The sequence below is a fragment of the Aquarana catesbeiana genome, linkage group LG02 (genome assembly GCF_042186555.1).
Source record: "Aquarana catesbeiana isolate 2022-GZ linkage group LG02, ASM4218655v1, whole genome shotgun sequence".
NCBI classification, from domain to species: Eukaryota; Metazoa; Chordata; class Amphibia; order Anura; family Ranidae; genus Aquarana; species Aquarana catesbeiana.
In genome coordinates, this window is record NC_133325.1 from 517,982,511 (window position 1) to 518,002,932 (window position 20,422).

At 44.5% G+C, this 20,422-nt stretch overlaps 1 protein-coding gene across 1 annotated transcript in view; it reads left to right on the forward strand.

The window, feature by feature from the left end:
* The first annotated feature begins 6,596 nt into the window (after nt 1-6,596).
* Nucleotides 6,597-20,422, forward strand: part of LOC141128486 (Krueppel-like factor 15) — a 48,596-nt gene continuing 34,770 nt past the window's right edge. Inside the window, exon 1 of the mRNA XM_073615793.1 lies at nt 6,597-6,702. The gene's annotated coding sequence lies outside the window, so the exon portion shown is untranslated. The remainder of the gene's footprint in view (nt 6,703-20,422) is intronic.

Sequence of the window (20,422 nt, forward strand, 5' to 3'; positions counted from 1 at the left end):
TTAGTGATAACTCACAGTGCCCCCCCCCCCCACGAAATCACCCAAACTTTGATAAACTATATAAAATTTGCCCCCTAATTGATTTTTTCTGCAAGAGGTTTGCCGAACTTTATATCCCTGAACATCTCTGTGGACGAATCCCTGGTCCATTTCACAGGCTGGCTGGGAATCAAGCAATATATACCCAGTAAGAGGGCGAGGTACGGATTAAAGCTCAAGCTCTGTGAAAGCTCCACCTGATATGTACACTCATTCCGCATGTACGAAGGCAAAGACTCCCAGCTCCAGCCCCCTGAGTGTCCATCGTACATGGGAATAAGCGGAAAAATTGTTTGGGAGTTGGCATTCCCACTCCTCCAAAAGGGGTATCACAATTACATGGACAACTACTACACCAGTTTGCCCCTTCTACGCCACCTATACCTGAAAAATACTCTGTCCTACAGCAAGGAAAAACAGAAAGGGCTTCCCACAGAGTCTAGTCACCACAACGCTACAAAGGTGGGAATCGACAAGCTTGAGGAACGAGGAATTGTTGGCTGTGAGGTGGAGGGATAGGAAATATATGTACATCATGTCCACCATTCATGTTGACACCTCGGTGGATCTTCACAGAAGACGCAGTCCCGTTCGAAAGCCTTCCTGTATCATTGAGTACAATAAATTCATGGGGGGTGGATTTAAATGATCAAATGTTGCGGCCCTATTTATCTTTTTTTGTACCTCTTCTGGTACAAAAAAGTCGCAATTTACTTTTTTCATATGGCCCTTTTAAATTCTTTCGTCATCTGTCACAAATCGACGGAAACGCCCAACACCTTGATAAAGTTTATTGAAGACATTGTCACTGCCCTGATCTATCAACAAGTATCCCCCCCAGAAAGCATTCACTCCGATTGTGTCAGGAGACTACATGAGCACCATTTTCCGGACCATATTCCACCAACAGGATCTGGAGGACGACGTTAAAAAAAATGTCGGGTGTGCACTAAAAGAGGAGTTAGGAAAGACACCAGTTTCCATTGTCCCCAATGTCCCTCCCAACCTGGTCTTTGCATCAGAGAATGCTTCAGACACTATCACACTCTTGTAAACTATTAGCCCATATTTCTAATAGACTGCCATTTCCCCGTTTTCAATTTCTGTCCTTAATATTTCCCTGGTGCCTCAACCAACCATATTATTGTCTTCCATGGCCTGTTTCTTGACCAAGCCTCTGCCTGCCATCTGCATTGTTTATCCGCCATGTTTCTGCCTTCCACGTGAATTGACCCTGGACTGTATCGACTATGCCTCTGCCTACCATCTATTTCTGCCTTTTAACCGCACTGGCCTCGGCCTGTTGACCATGTTTTTACCTGCCCCTTGGACTGATCTTTCACCCTTCTACACAGGGATCTCACATATGTGAGGGGCTCCAGAATAGTGTTCTGAGTTGAGAAAAACAGTTTTTGGTTTTCTGTGTTCCCAGAACAGGGTCTGGTTGCCCGGAGGCTTCAAAGCGATTTGGGTGGGAGAAGCCTCTACCCCTGTGCCCATTTTTTCCTGACCGATGCCCTAAGCTTGATGGTCCTGCCTGCTCCCTGGACAAATACTCTGGCTGTGCTGACCATATCTCTGCCTGCTGCATGTACTAACTATGGACAATATTCCTGCCTGCTGCATGGACGATCCTTTTGCTGCTGCTAACCACATCCCTGCCTGCTATCTAGACCAATGCTTTGGCTTTGCTGACATCTCTACCTGTACTGACTATTCCTGCCTGCTGCCTGTTTGCTGTCCACGTTCCTGCCTGCTGCCTGGACCAATGCTCTCCTCTGTGGACCACTGCACTACTAAAACCGCAGGTAATCTTTTCTTTACCCTTTGCTCAGCAGAATGTATTTTGGTTTGCAATTGGTATGTACAGTACATGCTATGTGTTAGAAATATGAAGGGCCTTCAACAAAGTGATAGGTTGGCAGGAATTTATGTGTGTAATTTATGCTCCTAGAACACCTGACAGTGCTACTTGGACGTTGGGCCTCTGAATGTGGCCAGGCTATGTAAAAGTCTCACACATGTGGTATCGCCGTACTCAGGAGTAGCAGAATGTATTTTTGGGGTGTCGTTTTTGCTATGTACTGTTGTAACATGTTTACCGATTTATGTGGGACATTATTATATGTATGTACACATACAGCACAATATTAACCAGGCCTAGAATTCAGTTGACAATGGTCGATTTGTCCAAGTCAACTCAATTTTAATATAACAGCTGATGTCCCTTTGATATGTTTATCTTATGCAAGTCTGCCTAGGGGTGTGAGGTATGGGCTGTCAACCTAATTGAACATTTCAAAGGTACATTGTTTAAAGGACCATAGAAGAAGTATTTATTGATGGTAATTAGACTTGAGGGGGTTCGATTTGTCTAGAATTGCCTAGAATTCAGTTAACAATGTCCAAGCCAACTCAATTTTAATATAACAGCTGATGTCCCTTTGAAATGTTCAATTAGGTTGACAGCCCATACCTCACACACCTAGGTAGACTTGCATAAGATAAACATATCAAAGGGACATCAGCTGTTATATTAAAATTGAGCTGGCTTGGACAAATCGACCATTGTTAACTGAATTCTAGGCCTGGTTAATATTGTGCTGTATGTGTACATACATATAATAATGTCCCACATAAATCGGTAAACATATTAAAACATGTACATGCTGTGTGTTGGAAATATCTTATAAATGGACAACTTTGTGTAAAAAAAATGCGTTTTCATTTTTTTTTTCACATTTTCCAAAAACTTCTGGAAAAAATGAACTGTTCAGAAGACTCATTATTCCTCATAGATAATATGTTGGGGTGTTAGCTTTCCAAAATGGGGTCATTTTGTGGGCGTTTCCATTGTCTTGGTGCTCCAAGGTCTTCAAAACTGTAATAGGTGGTTGATAAATGAGATGTGTAATTTATGCTTGTAGAACGCCTGAAGGTGGTACTTCAATGTTGGGCCTCTGTATGTGGCCAGGCTGTTTAAAAGTCTCACACATGTGGTATCGCCATACTCAGGAGGAGTAGCAGAATGTATTTTAGGGTGTCATTCCAAGTATGCATGTGCTGTGTGAGAGAAATAACTTTATTATGACAATTTTGTGTAAAAAAAAAAAAAATAATTTAAATGTTCCCAAGAATTGTGGGAAACAAATACAGCTTCAAAAAACTCACCATGCCTCTTACTAAATACCTTGGAATGTCTGCTTTCCAAAAAAGGGGTAATTTTGGAGGTATTTGTACTTTCCTGGCTTGTTAGGGTCTCAAAAAATTAGATAGGCCTTCAGTACATCAGGTGTGATCAGTTTTCAATGATTTGCACCATAACTTTCACAGAGACCAAATAATATACACTAATTTGGGTTATTTTTACTAAACATATGTAGCAGTGTACATTTTGGCCCAAATTTATGAAGAAAAATTACTTATTTGCAAAATTTTACAATAGAAACTAAAAGAAGTGGGTTTATTTCAAAAAATTCTCTCTTTTTTCGCTTATATTGCAAAAAATGAAAAGCCCAGCAGTGATTAAATGCCGCCAAAAGAAATCTATATTTGTGAGAAAAAAAAATGACAAAAAATTTGTTTGGGTACAGTGTAGCATGACTGAGTAATTGTCATTCAAAGTGTGGGAGCGCTGAAAGCTAAAAATTGGTCTGGGAAGGAAGGGTGTATAAAAGCCCTTTATTGAAGTGGTTAAAGTGGAGCTCCATCCAAAAGGGGAAGCTCTGCTTATCTACCTCCTCCGGTACATTTTTTTTGGGGGGGGGGGTCCCTGGTTTTGACAGGCACCCTTTCACACTTCCGGCTGAGTTTTCCTGGGGCCACCCTCCTCCTTCCCCTGCAGCCGGCCCAATTAGAGAGCGCAGTGTGCTTTGTGCATGTGCAGTAGGGAACCAGCTGTGAAGCCGCACATCCTTACTGCTGGTTTCCCTTGAGATGGCATACGATGCATTAAGGTGAAAAAACACAAGGGTTTACAACCCCTTTCATTTCCCCTCTGCCCAAAGCACACCCCCCCCCCCCCCCCCCCATGTTGAGGGCATGAGGCCTGGTATGGTTCGGGGGGGCTCTCTTATCCCCTCCCTTCACTGACCTGCCAGGCCGAATGCACGGATAAGGGTTTGGTATGGATTTTGGAGGGTACCCCACACCACTTTAAAAAAAAAAAAAAATTGGCATAGGGGTTCCCCTCCATATCTATACCAGACTCAAAGGACCTGGTATAGATTGGGGGCGGGGGGGCCACGCTGTTTTTTTTTTCCCTAAATTTTTTTTTTTTTTAGGCTACCTGGCTCGCTCCTTAGCAACCAGCTATATACAATTTGTTTAACCACTTCAATACAAGGCATTTTCACCCCCTTCCTGCCCAGGCCAATTTTCAGCGCTGTCGCACTTTGAATGACAATTGTACCCAAATGAAATTTTCCCCACAAATAGAGCTTTCTTTTGGTGGTATTTGATCACCTCTGCGGTTTTTATTTCTTGCGCTATAAACAAAAGAAGCGTTTTTTAAAAAAACAAAATATTTTTTCCTTTTTGCTATAATAAATATCAATTTTTTTTTTTTTTTAAAACAATTTTTTTCCTCAGTTTAGGCCAATATATATTCTTCTACATATTTTTGGTAAAAAAAAAATTGCAATAAGTGTAGATTGATTGGTTTGCACAAAAGTTATAGCGTCTACAAAATAGGGGATAGATTTATGGCATTTTTATTATTACTATTTTTTTTTTTACTAGTAATGACGGCAATCTGCGATTTTTATCGTGACTGTGACATTGTGGTGGACATATACTGATTACTGTATAAATGTCACTGACAGGGAAGGAGTTAACACTAGGGGGCGATCAAGGGGTTAGATGTGTTACCTAGGGAGTGATTCTTACTGTAGGGGGAGGGGACTCAAAAGGGGAGGAGACCCATCAGTGTTCCTCTGTACTGGGAACACATGATCGGTCTCCTCTCCCCTGACAGGACTTGAATCTGTGTGTTTACACACATAGATCCAGGTCCCGGCTCAGTTACCGGCAATCGCGGGTGCCTGGCAGACATCGCGGTCGCCAGACACGCACATCGGCTTCCAAGAGACGTGGCAGGTGTGCGCCCCCTAGATAGCTGGGAAGCCGAGGACGTCATATGATGCCTGCCCAGGATGGAAGATCCCTCCTGTGGACGTCATTTGACTATGGGCGGGGAAGGAAGCGGTTAAAGAGAAAAAAAAATGCACGTAAACTGCGTGAAAAATGCAGTTTAAAAATGCAAAACGCATCATGCACAGATATTAACCTAGATTAATGCCGGCCATACATGGGTCAAAGTCCGAAAGAATTTGCTTTTGAAAATCTTTTTTATGAATTTTCGTTCGAGTTTCGCTCCATTAGTGGGCTGCAGCAACGCCCGATTTTCATGTGGCCATTGAATTTGAGTGATCAGGCATGTTGGAATTTTTTTTTGAACAACTAACCATTTTCTAATCAATGATGGGAGAATCGTGTGAGAAATATAATCGAAAAAGAAATGTGCATGAGCACAAGAAAAGTTTATTCACGATAAGAAAATATTCCCGGTGTTCTGTCAAATTAGCTAACTTGGCAGAAACTCCAACCACAACACTTCAGGTTAAACCATCAGTAATTGGAGATTTTGACTAATTTTCTGTAGCAACATGATGTGAAATTGAAGGCTCGGTTGATCAAATCTCGAAATCCATGGTGGCACCATCGGATCACAAAATGCACGGAATCTCAAATTTCCTAAGGAAATTTGACCCATGTATGGCTTGCATAAGATAGGATTGTAACTGTAAATTATGGGTCGTATCTCCATTTCCATCTTGACATCTCATAATCTATATTCATGCACAAAGTAGCTCAGTGATGCAGATCAATGCAAAATGATTGATTATAATCCATCTTGAATGACTGACTCAGTATGAATCTGACCGAAATAATGTCTAAATCGATGGAAAGGTAAGCGATTGAGTGGATTACAAAAAAAAAAAAAAACACAACCTAGGTGGTCCTATTAGACCGAGGTCACACTTGCGCATAGAAAAAAAAAAAAATCACACGTACTGAAGCTTTGACGCGCTCTCACTGATGAGAACTAACCCTTATATTCTTCCACACAAGGCAAAAAACGCTAAGCGTTCCAGTGTGTGAAGTGAACTCTGTACGATCCCCCAGCAGGAATAACAAAGTCAGAAGACACGTGGCCCTGGGATAATACGCATGCTATGGCTGACTGAAGCCAGCCCACATATATACGTACACTGTGACTGGGCACTCCAGGCCCCGCCCCCTCCTCGCACCGCCTGGAACTTTATGTCCGTGTATCAGTCAGCTCTCATGAAATGACTCGCTTGTCCGGGTACATTTGGGACCCGCACCAACACCTCCCTATACCGTACGGCTAGCCACCCGTTTCACCGCCACTTCTGTCCTGACGTCACAATGCAGAGCGAAGTCGAGCCCTTTTAACACGGCGACCAATGAGAAGCGAATACCGCGGCCGAGCCCCCGTAGCCGCCACCAATCAGCGTGCGGATCTGGTGATCGAGCCTCCCCCAGTCATGTGAGTGCTGAATGCCAGCATGGTAGACATGAGCTGCGGCAGCGCCATGCGGGCCCGGGGGTAGCACGGGGGACGGCGCTGTCCGACAGGTGAGAACCCGGAAATGGGGCCGCTGTGGGGAGAGTTTGTCCGGCTGGGTGTGACAACGTTCTCGGCTCGGGCTGGAAGTCCGTACTTTTTTGGGGAGATGGAAGTTGACGTGTTGACATTTTCCACAGCGCGTGCTAGTATGTGGCCACACCCACTCCTCAGTCCGTACATGTGTGTGTAGATAGGAGGCTCAGTGTGACCTGAGGGTGACATCTACTTATGGGACACTCATAGGGAACCAAGTGGACTCGGTAGGCCGTAGGAATGTGCTGGGCTGACTTTACACCAGGCTGGAGTCTTCTCCTTCCCAGTCTCCGGGGGAACTGAGGTGGGCGTGTCCTGACAGAACTAAAGGAGAACTCCAGCCACAACCTTTCTAAGGGCACATGAAACACTGTGGGTGTGATTTACTAATACTGGAGAGTGGAAGCCAATCAGCTTGTTAGATTAAAGGAGAAGCCGTACTTCTGTGAATCACAGGAATGCACTTCGTTCTGCACTCCTGTGACCTGTTTTCAGCTAATGTCACACAGCTGCTTCTGGCTGGGGAAAAATCGAGAACATATAGTCGGGATCATATATTTAGTCAGGTTGAAAAAAAAGACACAAGTCAATCATTTTCAACCCCAAAAAAAATGGGGTCCGACCCAGGAGGCGGGACCGGTGTTCTGTGGAATAGTGCACATCATCAGATAATGCCTCCGACGATCTGCACTACGTAACATCACTCCAGCTGATCTGCCGATAGGGTTGCCACCTCATCCCTTTAAACCCGAACACATATTAATTACACAGGTTCTGTGGCTGATTAAGGTAGTAATTAAACTCACATGATGCCTTATTATTATTTAAGGTACTTATATAGCACCATCAATTTACATATTCATTCACATCGGTCCCTACCCTCAAGGAGCTTACAATCTAAGGTCCCTAACTCACATTCATTTACTAGGTCCAATTAAAGAAAAAAATAAAAGTAGCAGCTACAAATACTGCAGCTGCTGACTTTTAAAATAAGGACACGTACCTGTCCCAGGGTCCAGTGACGTCGGCACCCAAGACCGAATCGTCCCTTGGTCCTCGGGTGCTGCCGCCGCCGCCATTCTCTGTAGGGGAATCAGGAAGTGAAGCGCTGTGGCTTCACTTCCTGGTTCCCTACTGCGCATGCGCGAGTCACGCTGCGCTTCCTAACTGGTCCCCGCTGTCTCTGGGACCCGTGTGTGTCCCAGCAGACAGCACGGTGGGGACGTAGACTCCCGTGGGAGTCTATGCTGAAAGTGGGTGCAAATACCTGTCTTAGACAGGTATCTGCACCCCCCTCCCCCCTAAAAGGTGCCAAATGTGACACCTGAGGGGGGGGAGGGTTCAGAAAAGCGGAGGTTCAATTTTTGTGTGAACCTCCACTTTAAGACAGAGGCCAATTAACCTACCAGCAACCTACCACAAATGAAACCCACGCAGGCACAAGGAGAACATGCAAACTCCAGGCAGGTAGTGTCATGGTTGGGATTTGAACCAGCGACCCTTTTTACTGCACAGATCATCGGAGGCATTATCCGACGATCAGCAAAGCGTAGGGGCAGAATCTGATTGTCAGATTCTGCCTCGCTCTCTCTGCGCATATTGACCTGATGCTCAGTATCAGATGGAAGGAAGTCCTGGAAAGGTAGAGCTAGAGAGTCTTCAATGGATGGCAGACCTCCCTAAAATTCATCCAGGGGGAAGCAGCAGCAGGTGTCAGCCCATTGTGCTGGAAACACACACTGTACAATCTCCGATCTGGGGGGACATGACATGCAGCTGAAATAACACTGATTCTGCCTCCACACTTTGCTAATGCCTCAGACGATATGTGCGGTGTTGACGTCACGCTAGCTGATTGGGAGATCAGCTGGAGTGACGTTACGTACTGCGCATGTGCAGATCATCTGATGTATTATCCGACAATCTGCACTATATGACAGAACACTGGCACTTGGCTCAGCCTCTCAGCGAGCCACTCCTGCCCCCTTCACAGCCCAGCGTTCCAGGGAGCAGGGGGGATAGAACAGAAAGCTGAAGACTGACAGGCACACGTCTCTTTGCTCAGAGCAGCGGAGAGAACTGAGCAATCGGCGGATCGATGCTGTATTCACCTAGATAAGTATAATGTAAAAAAAAAGCCATACTTCTCTTTCAAGCTTTGAAAAAAATAAAACCTGGAAGCTAATTGGTTTCTATGCAGAGCTGCACCAGATTTTGCACACTCCAGTTTTAGTAAATCAGCTCCTGTGTGTAACTGCATTCAGGCTCCACTTACAGTTTGAGATTTGGAATTGTGGGCAGAATGGCAATCAATGCACAACAACTTTCGAAATGTGATGCTATTCCTTTGTGCAACACAGCAAATCGCGCCATTTGAAGCTCGTTGCCCAAAAAGGAGCAGGAGCTTCTTTTCAAGAGACAAAACACACATAGGAAAGCCTGTTCAAGTAAATGGGCTGGCCTTATGTGCGCGGAATTGTGTGAGTATCCTGCTACGTGAACGGGGCCTCGGAGAAGTTATGGCAATAGGTTTTTTTGGCCATACTTTTCACATGGCTCACAGGACTGCACTTAGTTCTGCTCTCCTGTGACCCAGATTCAGCTAAAGTCTGATGTTGGCTGGTCCAAGCTCTGGAAGAATCCCGATCATATTGTCAGGATCCATCTGGATGCCTGATTGGTAGCTGTCTCGGCCTCTCATTGCGCCGCTGAAAGCCTGAGCCAGCCGCTTTTGCCTCTGCACAGACCAGCACTCCAGTGAGCGTTGGAGGGGTAGAGCAGAGAGCCAGGTGATGGACCATCATTGCTTTCTACTCAGTGAAGACAAAGAACTGAGCAATCAGTGGTCATGTGATTGTTCAGTTCTCTGTCTTTGAGCCAGCAGAGGACAGCTGCAGCATTGGATCAAACCTGCAGCCATATTTTTTTTTAATCTCTTTTCAGCATATAGCTTTGTATGCATCTAAATGCAGCATGATAGGAATCAGTGGGGCTCTACACACAGCTGCATCTGCCAACGAAAATTAGCAGCGCATTTAGCAGCATACAATAAAACGTAGTACACAGCTACGTTCAGAGCCACACACCTCTGCAGATTTTCGGGTTGTATGTGCGTAAAGTCATAGGAAGAGTTGTACACATCTAAGTATAAGTACTGTAGGCATGTTGTGTTTTCTAGCTCTGCCTACAAGAACCTGTGCAGAAAATACATATGCCCGTGTGAATGAGCCCTTGGTACTCATTCACACAGGTAGAAAAAACACTGAGTTTGGATGTGCACAGCATATAGTTTTGTGTCCATCTAAACGCAGCACTATAGTAATCAATGAGCCTATACGCAGCTGCATCTACACGTATACATGTGTGTAGTCATTCATTGGAATGATAGAAGAATTGTACGTATCTAAATGTGATAATTACATTTACATGTAATCCAAAGCACTCTTCTATCAAAGCGAATTTCCCCATAAGAAATAATGGAAATTCAGATGAACCGTCCCACAACCATTTATTCATAGGTCTTTAAGTTTATAGTCCATATAAAAAGATGATAACAATGTGATAGGTTGTATAACCACAAAATGTCCATTCACAAATGGCAGCCTCCACAAGGGGATTAGAAGCAAAATCCAGCAAGAGTTACAGAGTATAAGGCCCCATTCACACTAGCGCGTTTTTTGATGCATTTTGCATTTTGCAGAAATGCACGGGAATTTTTTAACATGGGTTCCTATGGAACATGTTCACATCAATGCTTTTTTGTATCTCAGCGTTTTTGGAAAGGGTCGGGGACTTTTTCTCATGCAAAATGCAGCGTTTTGCATGTAATGGTTTTCAATGGACAAGCATCAAAAACGCAAGTGCACCTTTTTTGCAGCGTTTTTGATGCGTTTTTGGTGCGTTTTTGCCTTTTTTTTTTTTTTTTTATTTTTTTTTTTTTTTTGTAATTTTTTTGTAAGACTGTAAAAAAAAATGAAAAAAAAACAAAAAAAAAAAAAACGCAAAACGCAAATCGCGGCAAAAACGCCGATAAAACGCGGCAAAAACGCGGCTCAAAAACGCGGCAAGCATGAAAAAAAAACCTCCAAAAACGCTCAAAAGCAACATGCATAGGTGTGAATCGAGCCTTAAAGAGAAGAGAGATGCCTCTAAGTGTAGCAATATGGTAACATTTAATGAAGGTACAACATTTAGCAACTCGCATGGTTGATGAATAAAACAGGCACATATAAGTATGCAGACATCCGGGGTAAAGCTGTCCACATAGACCATCCTCCTCACCGCTGGTTCTCACCACTGTCTGCAATCATGACCAGGAAGACCACCCTGCAGTAGAGCGATCTGAAGGCGAGGCATGAAGTACTCGTGGAGCGCAGTGTGGAAGGGATGACATCGATGGTGGTGCGGAGGATGGTCTATGTGGACAGCTTTGTCCGGCTGAGCAAGTGAGCCCTGTGGTCGGTGTACAGAGGTGAAGCCACACAGGACCAGGAGTATGGTGCTAATCACTATATTAATACCAGGTATACAGTGATTGTCAGCTTCCCCAACACTGCATTAGGTATGAGATAAGCATACTTATGTGCGCCAAGATGGACCAATGTAACTATGGAATAAAGATCTTTCCTGGAGTTCAGTTTTAACAGTTGGTAAAATGTGAAAGGCTTAGATTAGAACCTCCTTTTCCTTGAGCTGTCATGGCAGCATACATGTGATTAATTCCTCTTCCCTGTTAACCAAAGGACCAGAAATCACTACAGGTTGAGGATTCTTGTCTTTTTCTTTTTAAAAGCTAAAAGAATAAATGCACTTTGACAAAGTGCATTTATCCTATTTGCCCCTTTTAAGCTGACCTAACCGATCCCACTCTCCCCTCCACAGATGCAAATTTACCGACATCTAATAGCGTTGGTGTTTGTTTACATCCAGCGGTGAAAGTCACCTGTACAGTACAGCCTCATAGACTTCTCTGGCTAATGGTAGGTCATTTTCCAGCTGGCAGATGACCCCCAAAAGTCTTTGGGGCTGTAGTGCATATGTACGGCCAGGGTAGGGAAGCTTTTAGCTGGTTGTTGGCAAACATCGGAGGCCACAACTCTCAAATCTCAGTAGATATGCATCTGTAGATGGGAGGGTGGGATCAGCTAGGTCTGAAAGGGCCCTGTTCAAAGACAGTGTGGTGACCTGCGTAATTTAATTTTCCTATACTGGTACCTCAATATGGCAGCATACTGTATTCTAATCTTGCTACACGTGTATTTTAGTTATGAGAATGAGGGTGCTTGCCTGGGGCCAATTCACACTTGTGCTTTGTGGGAGTACACTTTGCTGCAATGCACCTGCTTTATGTGTTGTGCATTGTGGAGCCATTTATTGCGAATGATCTGTTGTGATGTGCTGGCATCTCATTCATAATAAATGGGCTGCTTAAACAAAACACATAATAATGCACAAAGTAACACACAATAACAGAACGCAACAGATTTTTAAAGTGTGTATTATCCCTAAGTGTTTTATTTATCCTAATCCCTGGTAGAGGACAGAGCTACTACATCATGTATACTGCCGGATTCAGGCATCAGGAAATAATTATAAGTCCTTATACTGTATGCATATTTGTTGTGGGCCAGTAGCTCCAAGTTTTGAAACAAGAGGATCAGCAATGACAGTCATACAACTACCATTTTTTTTCAAGGAGAGTGCAATAATGGGAGCTTCCATGTTTTTATACGACAGGTTGTTAGTTTAATAACATTAGACAGTGATCTTGTCATTAGGTATTAAGTTATCCATGCTGGAAAAGAAGCAACCAAGAACTTACCTTTCCCATTGCCCATGACACCAGAATGCAGCTCTATTCACCAGAAGTCTCCATCCTTGATAGGGGCTGCCTGCGTCCTAGCAACAAAGGACGCTAGATGTCTGGGGCCACCTGTGTCCTAGTAACCAGTGGTCCAAACACACTATTTCCAATGCACACATTCCTGCAAAATGGTGGTGAATGTAGATGAGGGTTGCAGTAACCACCGGCTGGAAACTAAAGACATTCAAAGCAATAGTACGTCACCATCACTCCACGAATATCTAGAATGGGTCCAAAGCTTTGTTCAGCAATCACATCATAATAACCGACACAATGTTTCGGAGCCCCGCAGGACCCCTTCATCAGGCATGTGAATACAAAGTATATACTATATATTCAAAAAAAAGGAAAAAACTAGCACCGCTGATACCTACTTTTCCTTATCTCAGCACTATGGTGTTTTAAGTTTCAACCGCAGGCACAATGTAAAAATATTACAGCATTTATTTAACATATCATGTGTATATCAGCAGCCGCTTAAACAAACAAAACAATTCCACTCATAAGATAAAAACATAAGTGGAACAATAAGGGTAGCAAGTGGTGATGAGAAAGAATCCAATTGCGGCAAAATTGAACTGTGTTTGGGTATGTGATTTAGAATGAATGGCACCCAAATGCATGGTACGCATTTTGCAGTGATTGCCACATGATTTGGAATCACGGGCAGAATTGCGGTGATCCCGCCCGCCATTCCTAATCGCCAAGTGTGATTGAGGCCTTAGAAGTATGTTTTTTTTTTGGATTCATACTACCTGGGCTGTGGAGGGGGTGGGAGCGGCTGGCTCAAGCTCTTAGCGGCTCGCTGAGAGGCTGAGTTGAGTGTCAGTCCAGGGATCTAGGTGGATCCGGACTCCATGGTCGTGATGACGCAGAGCCTGGACCAACTCCAGAATGAACTGCACTCCCGTGATCCACAGCAGAAGTACAGCCAAAGCTCGTTTAGCTGTACTTCTCCTTTAATTCCAGAACTGTAGCCTCTGCCTGTCTCTTCAGCAATCAACACTTCCAAGAGTGCCAAGTTCTCTAAGCCTTGAGTCACTGCTGGGTCCTGTAGTGATGTGGGGGTCAATAGGAAGGAACCACATTGTGCTGCAGGGGACGTAGGTATCCAAAACTGGACTTCGTAAAGGAAGGAAATAGAGGGAAAGTAGGGCCATCTCTTCTACCGATAAAATATAATAATGGAACACTACATAGCGTATTTCTGTTTTAAAAGCTTGGAATCCCTTTAGTAAACTTATTGCACTCACATTAAAATAATATATGAACGCCTATATACAAAGCCAATAGCATGCAGTGTCTCTCTTTCTCAGCAGCTGCACTCGGGTCCCTTTTTTTTTTTTTTTCTACATAGGCGGTTACGCTGTGTAATCCTCCCACTGTTTTCACACTGCTAACTCCACACTATCCCACATGTTGACTGGCTCTGCCCTAACGCGTTCCGTCTGGGTGACAACTTCTTCCAAGGATGAGGCAGCCTATGTGTGTGTTGCTATTTGTATGTGCCCATACAAAGACTATTGCCTTAAAGGACTTTGGCATTAGTCCTTAATACTTCTGCTAGATGACAATTAATCTTTAAATCTCTATATACCATCTAAATAAAACACTGGGCATAAAAAAAATTATGAAAAAAAAAAAAAAAAACACATCAGGGATTACCCCGATATGACAGAAAGCAGACCTTTAGGCAGTAATTAAAAAACTAAAGTGATATGTCACAATTTTATCCACAATAAAAACTAGTCCATGAATTTGCTTCTTAAAAAAATCAAATGATCCATGGTGACATCAATAATAAAGTGTTGGTGAAACCCACTGATGAATATTAAATAATGAACACATATGAATTCAGTATAAAAATAATTAAATCAATTTATTCCCCAAAAATATATATACTAGAGTAGACCATTAACCTCTAATGTATAAATAGTAGCCACTTCCCTAAATATTTTACGCTATGGGAAAACTTCGTTTTTAGTGAATGCAGTGCAGGATCAGAACTTAAATGAGCTGCAGCTTATTCATATGCAATGGTGTGTGTTGGATGCAGTAAAAATCCTCCATCATTTTCTACAGCATTTCTGTTAGGCTACTTTCACACTGGGGTGGAAAAAGGGTTAAAACCGCCCGCAAAGCGGCGCTCTGCCAGTGGGTTTGCGTCGCTGCCCCATCGTTTTAAATGGGAGGGGGCGCTTTAGGAGCGGTGAATACACGCTGCAAATATGTGGCTTGCAGGACTTTTTTGACCGTCCTACAAGCGCACCGCTCCAGTGTGAAAACCCGGGCTTTCACACTGGAGACACAGGGGAGGCGCTATTTTTAGTGCTGTAGCGCCTGTAAAAGTGCCTCAGTGTGAAAGTAGCCTTAAGGTTTCTTGTGCAGCCATGTTTCTATTTAAATATAACTAGGTGAAATGTTATGCTTGTTCCTTAAATAATGTAAACAACACATAGTGACAGTCAACAATGGGGTGGAAAATTTCTCTCTTGCTATTTACATAGCAACTGTTAAAGTGGAGTTCCACACTTTTTAGTTTATTAAAAGTCAGCAGCTACAAAAAGTGTAGCTGCTGACATTTATTAAACAGACTCTCACCTGTCCCACGGTCCAGCGATGCGGCTCCTCGTCCCTCTCCCCCTACTCTCCGCCGGCGTCGTCCTAGCCACTGTGCACCCGGCCGTGACAGCTTTCGGCTTCACAACCGGGCGCGCACTGCTCATGCGCGAGTGGCGCTGCGCTCTGCTAGTGGCCAGGCAATCTTCTGGGACCTGTCACGTGTCCCAAAAGATTGTTGGCAGGGAGGGGCCGCCTAGGGGGAGAGGAGGAGTTGCCTAGGTGGCCAAGAGCAGGAAGAAGGAAGTGGGACAGGAAGTCCTTCTCTAAACTAAGTACCCACCCCACCCCCCCTCCACTTTTGGGTGGAACTCCGCTTTAAACAAGTAAAGTGAACATTTATGGGAGAGATTACATTTTATTCATCCATGTATCTTACCTATAAATGCTGCTTGAAATGTTTGACATTTGTATTTAGGATGAGGTGACTGCTAGGAGATTTTCAGCAATATCTTTTTCATCAAGGCTACAAGGGCTGTTTAAATAAATCCACAAGGCTACTGACCAGCACTTTCATTAAAAGAGCACTAATGTCAACACAGTTGTATGGTTTCATTTCCATAGATGCCATTGGCATTGCGGAGGAATGCAGCAGAAGCTGTAAACAAAGACGTGGCATAGGACAGTTGAATGTTGTCTTATTGACATAAGTGAGGAGGTTATAGTATACAGTAAATGAGCTCAATAGGACCAGGGACTATGGGTTAATGCAATTTTAGTACTTGCTCTTCACAACTCAAAGATTACACTATTGAAAAGACAGTCTGAAAAAGATTAAACTATCGAGAATGTAATTGTGTGAATCTGTAGCTGATAAAGGGTAGGTGTTGTTAGAAAATTGTGTGTTTTTTTGTTCTTCTTTTGAGAGGGGAGATAAGTTGACCGTTTTTATTAGTTCATCATAATGGCATAAACTTTGCAAAGTATGAAACTGGCTTTAAAGATCTAGTTTTCCACAAACTCCTTTATATTTAATGAGTTTCAATTTTCTAATTTCTTAGCCCCCCCCCCCAAGAAGGTTTTTGGTAACTCGTTGGCAAATGGGAACAAATAAGTCTTAGCAGCTAAGCATTACTATTGCATGAGCATTACAGAATAGACCCATGTGTCCTGTTTGAGTTCAGATGATGAAGTGTGCAATACAAGCATGAAGCAAGACACATGCATGGGTTTATGCCATACATTGTAACACTTGTTCCGCATGTACCTGACAAAGGGAGGGGAACACTTCCAAATCATTGGAAATAAACAAAGCTTCCTGTGCATTATTTTCAAACCCCACAGCTTCAGTCAAAATGAATGAAGCAATTTCTGAATCTTTTTTCATCCCAGTTCTATATTCAGAACTCAGTTTAATATAGTAGTCTCTTGAATTTTAAGATACATTTTTCAAAGTTGGTAGCAATGAGCAGAGCTATTACAGATAGTTTACAGGAACAGGTTAGAGAAAAAGTTCTCTTTTAAATGAACTAACATCCCCGCGAACCTCTAGCTAGAATTATCAGTAGACCTTAAGCCCTGGGGCAAAGAAGCATTTAGTTGGTTGGGCTGCAACATAATGATAAAAATGAATGTTTTTCTGCAATTGTATCCCCTTTAAAATACTCCCACTAAAACTCCCCGGGGCACTTCAAAAAGGTTTACGTACCCAATCCCTAAAGTAAATGAGGGTTCTTCAAAAAGTTTCCGCACAGCGGCTAAATTGGATTGCCTAACCTGTAAAAAACTTTGTCTGGTGTACTCAAAAAGATAGAAAGCTATGGACGAGACCTGAAAAATCTTTCCTTCTTAGGCCAGCCATAGATGGTTCAATTCTCGGATGGTTGAGCAGGAACTGACCAATATTCGAGCCGTGTATGGGCAGGCTGAATGTACCAAGTTGATCAACTTAGGTACAATCAGCCTGCCGGATTTTACATGTGATTATTGCTGGCGGCTGGTATAGCCACTAGCAATAATTACTGTCTTCTCATGGCGGGGATGGTTTCCCCTGCCTGGAGAATACAATGGCTTAGCAGGAAGAGTTCCCCTGTCAACACTGTCTCTGTTGATGGGGGAATAGAGCAAATTTCTTTCCTGCAACCCATGGTACCCACTCCGTATATGGCCTGCAGTACCCCTCCTCACGAATAGCATTTAGATTTATGTCTGCTTACACTACCAACCTGGATTTCATAGGACATTTCCAACTTTACTTCCGTTGTCGTAAATTCCAATCGTGTGTACAGAATTCCGACGCACAATGTTCCACGCATGCTCGGAATCAAGCAGAAGAGCCGCACTGGCTATTGAAGTTCCTTTTTCTTGGCTCGTCATACGCGTTGTACATCACCATGTTCTTGACGTTCGGCATTTCCGACAAGATTTGTGTGACCGTATGTATGCAAGACAAGTTTGAGCTAACATCCGTTGAAAAAAATCCATGGATTTTGTTGTCGGAATGTCCGATCGTGTGTACGGGGCATAGGAATCCTTCTTACATTCTCCTAGCTGTCCCAATAATAGAACAGAATTGTATCATGCAGTATATTCAATACTGTAAGGAGAGAGCTATGTATGATAAACAGCTGTGTTGCTGACATGAATGAGTTTAAATCTGTGAGACAGAAAAACAACTTGTGCCAAAATTAGTAGCTTGTAGAAATGCATCCACCCTAACTTTCAGAGCCTACAGCAGGGATAGGAAATTGAGCGTGCCGATTTTATAACCAAAAAAGTCATCTTCACACTCTCAGTCATGAAAAGGATTTTTTATAAAGTAAATGCTGTGAACTACTTGAGTAGTAGTGGCAAATTAACACCCTGCACTCTCACGCCTTTAGATCAGCCCCAATTCCTGCAACTGCAAACTTCAGATCAGCCCCAATTCATGCACCTTCACACCTCAGATCACTGTCCCTCTCTGCTCATCTGTCCCACCACTGTACCCCCTGCACTTCTGCCCCACTACTGTACCTCCTGCACTTCTGCCCCACCACTGTAACCCCCTGCACATCTGCCCCACCACTGTAACCCCCTGCACATCTGCCCCACCACTGTAACCCCCTGCACATCTGCCCCACCACTGTAACCCCCTGCACATCTGCCCCACCACTGTAACCCCCTGCACATCTGTCCCACCACTGTAACCCCCTGCTCATCTGTCTCACCAATGTACCTCCTTTCTCCTCTGCCCCACCTCTGTACCCCCTGTACATCTGCCCCACCTCTGTACCCCCCGCTCTTCTGCCCAACCACTGTAACCCCCTGCTCATCTGTCCCACCAATGCACCTCCTTTCAGATCTGCCCCACTGCTTTACCCCCCTGCTATTCTGTCCCACCGCTGAACCCCTTTCTCATCTGCCCCAACACTGAACTTCCCCTGCTCATCTTTCCCACCACTGTAATCCCCTTGTCATCTGGCCCAACACTGAACCCTCCCCCCCTGTTCATCTGCCCCATCACTGTACCCCCCTGCTTTCTGTCTCACTGCTGAACCCCCTTCTCATTCCTCCCACCACTGTACCCCCTGCACATCTGCCCCACCACTGTCCCCCCTTTCTCTTCCGTCCCACCACTGTAACCCCCCTGCTCATCTGCCCAATCAATGTACCCCTTTTCTCATCTGCCCCACCACTGTACGTCCCTGTAAATATGCTCCACCGCCGTATCCCCATGCTCTTCTGTCTCACTGCTGAATCACCTTCTCATCTGTCCTAACACTGAACCCATCTGCTCATCTGCCCCATCACTGTAACCCACTTTCTCATCTGCCCCACTAATGTACCTCCTGCACATCTGTCTCACCTCTTTACCCCCTGCTCTTCTGCCACACCTCTGTTCCCCCTGCTCTCCTGCCCTACCACTGTAACCCTCTGCTCATCTGTCCCACCAATACACCTCCTTTCACATCTGCCCCACTGCTCCACCCCCTGCTTTTCTGTCCCACCACTGAACCCCCTTCTCACCTGCCCCAATGCTGAACCCCCTTCTCATCTGGCCCCCCCCCCCCGGCTCATCTGTCCCATCACTGTAGCCCCGATCTTCTGTCCCACTGCTGAACCCCTTATCTCTTCCACCACGGTACCTCCCTGCACATCTGCCCCACCGCTGTACCCTCCTGCTCTTCTGCCCCACCGCTGTACCCTCCTGCTCTTCTGCCCAACCTCTGAACCCCTCCTGCTCATTTTCCCCACCACTGAACCCTCCTGCTCATCTGCTCCACCGATGTACCCTCTTCTTATCTATGATACACGGAGTGGTGAAAGGAAGCAGAGATGACACATCTACCTGTCCTGGCACACTCTTCCTGCTGATCCACCTCTTGCATCCAGCCCATGTGCTTGTATGTGATGTATGTGATGTCACATACAAGCATCTGGAATGGATGCGCAATGATGAGCACAGGTCAGGGGCATTTTCTGAAAGCAGTGGGCCAGTGTGCAGGATCATAAGTTGGGCCCCCGCAGCTGAGAAAAAGTGCAGCGCTTTGCACCACAGCAAAAGTTGGGTGTGATTTTCATTGAGTTGAATACTGGCTGTGGCTTAAAGGGACAGAGTGCAGGGGTTCAGTAGTAAGTGACGCAGAATATTGTCAACAAAGTTCCCAGAAGCTCAACAGTAATTCCACAAACTGTCACCGGATTGTGGTTTTCTCAATCAGTGAAATCCCCTCTTTCTGAGATTGGTAGTGGCAACCAAGCAAGTCATCTTCCCCCAGATGGTGGGCGGGGCTAGCAGGACTGTGATTGGCTTTAGCAGTGGCCAATGACAGTCCTACTTACCCCCCCCCCCCCACCCCAGCAGAACTGCACCCAATCTCTTCCCCATCACAAAAGTTGATGATCGCAGCTAGAGAACCAAACAATGTTTCCCATCTTTTACAATGTGTGGGGACTCAGTGCAGGTGCGGCGTAGGGAACTCTGAAATTGGAATGCATTAGTGTCTCCCTGAAACTTCCCTGCGCTGCTCTGCTGATGGGGAGGGAGTCGAGTGCCTGCAAAAGAGGCTTTGCGTGCCGTGGGGTTGCCTACCCCTGGCCTACAGGATTTAAATAACTATAAATGCGTGGCATATAGTGTAAAGATATTGCTACTTTTCACATTGCCATTAAAGTAACATTGAACTGAGGACACAATTTCTCCCTAGGATTGACAAATGCACGCAATGAATTGTTGGCCTTAAAACCTCTGCAATAATTTTACAATGATGGCACATAAAGCCTGAATAAAA